Here is a 6,000-nt window from a genome sequence, read left to right on the forward strand (position 1 = left end):
TATAACGTCAATATTCCCAGTCACGAGATAGGTGATTGAGAATACTGACGTGATAAATGGATCTAATGAACAATTTTATGTGATTGGCTTAACACTGCCTTTGAAAATGACGAACGTCGAAACGCGTAACGTGTTTTTGTAAATAATAGAAGCGTAGTCAAGATATAAGAAAAGTTACTGAAGCGCATCCAAATGACCGCTTCGTCTCACAGAATTTCCATGCAAAAATTACCGTTGTGTTTTGTGCAACATTTGTAAATATTTCGCTTTCTACACATTTCAGTGCTGTATAATATAGTAAAGATTTTTGGAATATATAGTTAATTCTTCAGTTACTGAGGTGCTATACATTTTTAGGACTATTTATATAATAGTGGACAGCTAAGCACTACTTCGTCGGTCGTGCATCATCCTGTACCTTGAAGCGGAAGGTCTTCTACCATGGAGCATGTGATATATGTAAATGAACTGAGATTTTTAATGACATGACTGTCGTCCCTGTTTTGAAAATGGAAATTTGTGGTAGTTTACAAAAGCTTCTATTTCAAAATGTATTTAACCTGTAACTGGCTTTTGATAAAACTTAATTTAATTTCTCCTACTGATAACTGGTGTGTAGTGGAGTAATAATGTAACAGACAGGCGATTAAACACAGTAATGGCAATGTCCTCTCCATTGCAAAACTTTCGAATTTATATACAATATTTGTTACTACGAATATGACAAGTTGTGCCCTGGAATACGCTTCCTTAATTTTTCAGAGAAATTTTTGTAATTTCAGAAAAAGTATGCAATTTACAAAGAGTGAATTCCTACCAATCGGTATGCCCGTTGCAGTCCACTTGTCACGGTATAAAATGCAAGCGGTTAAAATGTGACGTACGGAAATTTGAATGTTGGAAACAGTACACTGAGGCTTTTCTGGGTGAGAAGGAAAACATATATCGTAGAATGATGTTCTTTTCAGAGATATTTTAGAAACAATCTAGGCTGAGTCACTGGAAGGATGAGCACCGAGGCTGAACGCACGAGATGTAGAGGTACAACCACAAAATCACTATCTGCAACCTCTTGTCTGCAACGGGTGTATGGAGAGCGAAGGAACACCTTGTCTACGGAAGCGCAACATACACATTTACGAAAAGAGGAGTTAAAAATGTACTGTTAAATGAAATGTGGGATCTTCCAACTGCCAAGGCTTGTAGTAGGGAAGATAAAATCTACGACTATGGTCGTACTACGCGAACCACAGTACTGTGTACTGCATGTTACGCAGGATTAACGACTGCCACTAGTAGTCGACACACGCTGGACGTCGATGGAACAGGGCGGTACGCCACCGTCATACGGTGGTGTAGTCACACTGGACGGAAAGTCACGTCCATTTGCAGAATGCAGAACGGTGAATGTGAAATTATGAGGGACAGCTCCTTACACAAGGTCGGAATACAGTACAAGTAACAGCATTAAGGAACTAGCAAATGCTGGTAGGGAAAAGTGCAGCTCTCATGTTCTCAACAGAGGTCATACAGCAAATTATATACGCTACTGAGGTGCTTAGCGACCAGAAAAATTATTTTACAAACATTCCAAAATACTAATCGGTATTTGCTTGAGGTAATACGAACCTACATACAAACAGAACAAACAATATTTTACTTTTCGTTGACCTGTCGTCCTCAGTCGCGTGTAATATGTTGATAATTTCCACGTCAGATCCGTCTAAAAAGAATTTTGTCACGTTATGCACGTTTCACCTTTATTTTCTGAAAGGCATCACCCAGTGGTAAGATTTCTAGATGCTGTTGTACACGTGTTTTTGACTTTCTTCTGATTTCAGACCTGTTATTCTACTTTCTGTAATTAGAATTTTCATCAGAACAGTAGTAAGGACATGAACACTCGTTTACTTTATGTGGCATATTTTGTGAAGTAAATGATTGATCATATTTTGAAAGTTGTGCTAATGAATATTCAAGTGACAGAACGCAGGAAAACAGCTCTAAAATACAAGTATAACATGCACAGCAACGTCTACAAATGTTGCCACTGATGATGCCTTGCAGAAAATAAATGGGAAAAGCGTGTGACATGACAAATTTAATCTTATTAGTTGTAAATAGAGGGAATTAAATTATGAACATCATAGAGTACGCGATACGTATTTTAATAGGCAGTTAATATAGTCTTTTCGTTTTTAGTGTCTTAATTTTTATGTAATTTTACAATAATGACAAAAAGATTGTCCTCAATAGAGACGGCTGTCTTCTGTTGACACCCGTTTATATTGTTATTTATGAACAGAATACGCTTACTCTTTGATCAGGTAATGTGGAACGCTTTTACACTTCTGTTCAGTTTCATTACTCGGAAAACATTCCGAGGAAAAATTATGAAGCCCTCTTGCAGCCTTCACAATATGCTACGAAAATAAACAGCAGTAAATCAAGGATTAAGATGACGCAAGAGCATAAAAACTACTATTATGACACAAGTGTTCATCCTGCTCGTATGGCGTAACGCTCAGTGCGCCGAGTAAGTCAGAGACGTGTGCCAGACAGTGGGCTGGTGGTGCACTGGCTAGCCTCTGGTTTTCAGACGGTTCCCGCGCCCATTCTGTCACCAGCTGTACTGGACCCTAATCTTCATCTCAGAGAATACGATACACAAACGTTCAAAATACGATAACACACACAACAAAGTTTACACATTTCACGACTCCCTCCCTTAGATTATGTTGACGGTTGTAGCGGCAGGAAGAGAATCCGGCCACAAAGTTAAATGAAACTGCCAAATCTTGAAAAAGCAGACACTGTACTGGACGTTATAAAGAACTATGTATAATGAGGATGGGTTAAACAGCACCATTTGAAGCGCAATGAGGAATGTTACCCGTTCCGTTTCGTGACCACGATCGATCCAACGTGAATCGACTCTAGCTCCAACCGGTGCAACTGTCTGCAGGCCAACTGGATGGTGGAGATGTTCGAGGTACTATCCTGCCGGCGGAAGAGACAGGAGAAGAGCGAAGAAACATTAATGGTTTGCTTCCGGGTGTTCTGCACAGTTCCTGTTCCCACTTTATGTACAATTTTTTGACGACAGATCCACTCGTCTTCTACAGATGTTTCGAGTTCTGTTGTTACGTGTACTCGCACTGTGGACTCCAAACTGACTGTGCTCTTCTTGGTTTCGGGCTACTGTATATAGCTGAGTTTGACTCTCAACGCCTTTTACGCTCTTTGACGCAGAATCCGCACTTATTTTCCGTGAAACGTAAATTCTCTCAGTGTTTCTCGGCTCTGGTGGACGTGAAGGCTGGCGAGATCTTAACAAATAGAGTGCTGATCCTAAGCCTTATCTAAATTGAAACCTCCGTTCCTCTATATTATGGTTCACGACTTCTTTATTTCGACAGACCATTTAATTAAGATGTTCCAAACATCTGACGTTTTTTCTACGATACTAGTGTCGTCGTATTCCATTTCATGACAATTTTCGAGGCAGCGTTTGACGGCGCAGATTCACTTGCTAGTTTAGACGAGTGTGTCACTGATGTTTGTTGCATCTCTCCTCGACTGTTCTGATAGTCTGCACCATGTAAGACATGTCACATTCATTACGAAATTGTTTCGCTTTTTGCGAATCCGGATTGACGTCATCCGCCTGTGACATGAAAATTTGTGGCAGACCGGGACTCGAACACAGACTTCCCGTTTATCGCGAGCGATCACCTTCACCACTTCGGCTATCCGGAAACGCCTCCAGGACCGACCCAAACCTACATATGTCATCGAGTCCACAACCCTTTCACTCGCACGTTTAGTGATTCGCGCACAGGGAGCGACAAATATTTTATCGTTATTTTAGCCCGTCGAGCCACCTTTACAGTCAAATAGAAGACGGTACACACCCTTTTTTCGGAGACCCAATCGTCCTTAAAATTAAAAAGATGACGTTTTATTTTAGTTGAAGAAAAGGAGAAAGAGTGAATGCCAGGTTTCCATAGGAATTTAGCGATCTCTCTGAACATAACGATTTAAACAAAGCTTGGGGTACTGTACTCAGTTCATTAAAATCTCGTCGTCCATAACATACAGCAGAGCTGGCAAACGCTGAGACGATTTGGGTTTCACAGAAAACCAGTGCGAGCCCTGGAATGCAACAGCGTGTCGAAGGGTGTGGCAGGCGTCGGGAGTCCAGCTGCGCTAAGCGAACCGGACAAAAAATTAGTCACCCCAGTGCACACGCGCAGTCAAATAGTTAAGCCTTTACAGATGGCGCAGCAATCGAATCGTGTGTTCAACTGCACGCACACTGTCTCTGCCTGAGCTTTAGGAAGTCACTATGAGTGCGACATTGCTGTTTCGAGCGGGACATTATACATAAAGATGGGTTAATGTAAAGACGTGAGAGACTGACAAAAATAGGCAATCGTGTTTGGCCGTGCCAGTGGCCATACAGTGTGTGAAGTTGCTGGATTTTTTGGTGCAACGTGGAGGACTGTTCAGTGTGTCTACAAACAGAGGTGGAACACACGTAACCACGAAATACGACGTCAGAATTGTGGTCGGAAAAATGTTCTGATAGTGGGATCGGAGACGCGATTCACGCCTTGTGAATAAAAATTGCTTCCGGACCCGACAGGAACGGCCGCAGGCAGTGAATGAAAGTCCATTCCAACCAGCCAGCGAGAGAACATTGCGACGGGGTCTTGACGCAATAAATTTTTGGAGTCGGTAACTTCGCAAGTGCCCATTGCTCAAACAGGCTGTAAAGCTGCACGTCTTCAATGGACTATGGACTAGAAATAATCGAACGTGAACAGTAGCTGTCAGGCGGGGCATATTGTGGTCTGATGAATCACGTTTTTGCCTGCATCCAAATGACGCACGCCATCGGATGTACCGAAGGCGAAATGTAGCATTTTATCCGAACGTGTGCAAGGTCACAGTCAGGGTGGAAGTGTGTCTGCGATGTTTTGTGAGTGTTTTTCTTATCATGGCCACTAATATGAACAAGCATGTTTATTTAAACATTCTGAATGATCAGAACGGCTTTTGGTCAACATCTGCGTGGTGAGTATGCAGTTGATACGCCTATTTTTAAACAACTGCAGAGGTCATGGGACTGGAAGAATATGTGACATTCCCGCCCCTTTTTACACCTCGACTGGCCTGCAAAATCACCTGTCTTGAGCCCAATAGAAAATCTGTGGGCATGTTGAAACAGCGTGTAAACCGCCAACATCAGCATCTCCGTAATTTGGTGCAACTGCGAGAGTAGATTCTCAGCGAGTGGTTTCACGTGGACGTGACGTACCTGTACAACCAGGATGACTCACATCTCACATCCTGTCCCAGTGTAGGCCGTTATAAAGACAAGGGGTGAAACTGCGCGGTAATAAATGCTGACTAATTATTTCTCTAGGGATGCGTATCTGTTCGTCCGTTGAGCTTATAAATAGCATCGCGAGGCGCCAAAAATTCACAGTGTGGTTGGAGACCAGGCACTGAATGCACATAACAGCAAAACTCGCAGCACCTGAAGAAGGCTGTTGGGTCGGTAGTCGAAATATTGTACAGAATATGGAAACTGCTGAGCAGAACACGAGGATGCACACCATTAATGAATCACGCAATGGCCAGCTGAGAGAGGAGAGCAGAGAAGCGGCTGGTGGGTTGAGCAGCGGTACTCACGTGCGGCGCCGCCCCCGGTGCTCGGTGCTGCCGCGGCCGGCACGGCCTCCGTTGTGCGAGAGGCGGCGCCGGGCCCGCCGTACTGTATGCAGCGCGGCTCGGTTCGGAGAAGGCGCGCTTCCTGGTAACCAGCCTCCACACCTGCCCGCCTTCTTATCGCCCCGCGACACCTGCGCCCGTCCCCTCGGCCACCAGCTATACCCTCTCCGAGACGCTCCGGAGTCTCCCTCCACGCCGTCTGTAGACGACTCTGCCGACTGTCAACACGGGTTGCTGGAGAATCGTGGCCAACGAGATGCT

General features: G+C 43.9%; 1 long non-coding RNA gene across 1 annotated transcript in view; it reads right to left on the minus strand.

The window, feature by feature from the left end:
• The window catches only part of LOC126481420 (uncharacterized), an 86,921-nt gene extending 81,150 nt beyond the window's left edge, over nucleotides 1-5,771 (minus strand). The window contains exon 1 of the long non-coding RNA XR_007587556.1: nucleotides 5,701-5,771. This is a non-coding gene — a long non-coding RNA (uncharacterized LOC126481420). The remainder of the gene's footprint in view (nucleotides 1-5,700) is intronic.
• Nucleotides 5,772-6,000: the final 229 nt, after the last annotated feature.

The sequence above is a fragment of the Schistocerca serialis genome, chromosome 5 (genome assembly GCF_023864345.2).
Source record: "Schistocerca serialis cubense isolate TAMUIC-IGC-003099 chromosome 5, iqSchSeri2.2, whole genome shotgun sequence".
Lineage (NCBI taxonomy): Eukaryota > Metazoa > Arthropoda > Insecta > Orthoptera > Acrididae > Schistocerca > Schistocerca serialis.